This window comes from Mandrillus leucophaeus, unplaced genomic scaffold, assembly GCF_000951045.1.
Source record: "Mandrillus leucophaeus isolate KB7577 unplaced genomic scaffold, Mleu.le_1.0 Scaffold280, whole genome shotgun sequence".
NCBI lineage: Eukaryota > Metazoa > Chordata > Mammalia > Primates > Cercopithecidae > Mandrillus > Mandrillus leucophaeus.
In genome coordinates this window covers 30,439-31,650 of record NW_012102921.1, presented here as the reverse complement: position 1 = coordinate 31,650, position 1,212 = coordinate 30,439, and positions in this window count along the sequence as shown.

Below are 1,212 nucleotides of genomic sequence, written 5' to 3'. Positions count from 1 at the left end.
CAGGATGGTCTCGATCTCCTGACCTCGTGATCCGCCCGTCTCGGCCTCCCAAAGTGCTGGGATTACAGGCTTGAGCCACCGCGCCCGGCCTAGGCCAGGGGTTTCTAATCTCTTTTGTGCCTCAGGCCCCTGACAGTCTGGGGAAGACTATTATGCCCTGCTCAGCATAATGTTTAAAGCGCACAGAATTAAATACATAGACTCGCAAGGAAAACCAATTACCCTGAAATTCAGTCAAAATATTAAATACAATTAAAAAGTAATCAAAATATTTTTTTAAACTGGTGATATAGTAATATACATACTTCTTTATTAACACTTTAAATAGCAAGCTTTAATAGCAGCCCTCATAACTACTGTAATTTCAGTCAATGATGAGCATGAATGATACTTTTGGGTTCTGAAACAAACTAGATGCGCTGTGAAAAGATCCCTTATTTGGATAAGCTCAGTGGCTCACGTCTGTAATCCAGCACTTTGGAAAACTGAGGTAGGAGGATTACTTGAGGCCAGGAGTTCAAGACCAGCCTTGGCAACAGAACAAGACCCACCCCACTCTGCAAAAAATACAGAAAACAGCCGGGCACAGTGGCTCACACCTATAATTCCAGCACTTTAGGAGGCAGAGGGAGCTGGATCACTTGAGACCAGGAGTTCAAGACCAGCCTGGCCAACACAGCAAAACCCCATCTCTACTAAAAATACAAAAAAATTACCTGGGTGTGGTGGCACGCGCCTGTAATCCCAGCTACTCCAGAGGCTGGGGCAGGAGAATCGCTTGAACCTGGGAGGCAGAGCTTGCAGTGAGTCAAGATCGTGCCACTGCACTCCAGCCTAGGCAACAGAGCAAGCAAGATCTGTCTCAAAACTAAATAAATAAAATAAAATACAGAATTGTAGCCGGGTGTGGTGGAGTGTGCCGGTGGTCCCAACTGCTCGGGAGGCTGAGATGGGAGGAACACTCAAGCCCACGAGTTGGAGGCTGCAGTGAGCTATGATCTGGCACCACAGCACTCCAACCTGGGTGACACAGCGAGACACTGCCTAAATAAAAAACAAGAAAAGAAAAGACCCCTGATTTCCATTGGTGGCAAAGTAGCAGTTGCTGCTAATACTGTTGGTGGTTTCTCCTTAAATGAAATAAATGCAATTTTTCAGTTAGAAGTTAATTAAAATAAGTTTACAAGCCTCCTGAATTTTTTTTTTTTTTTT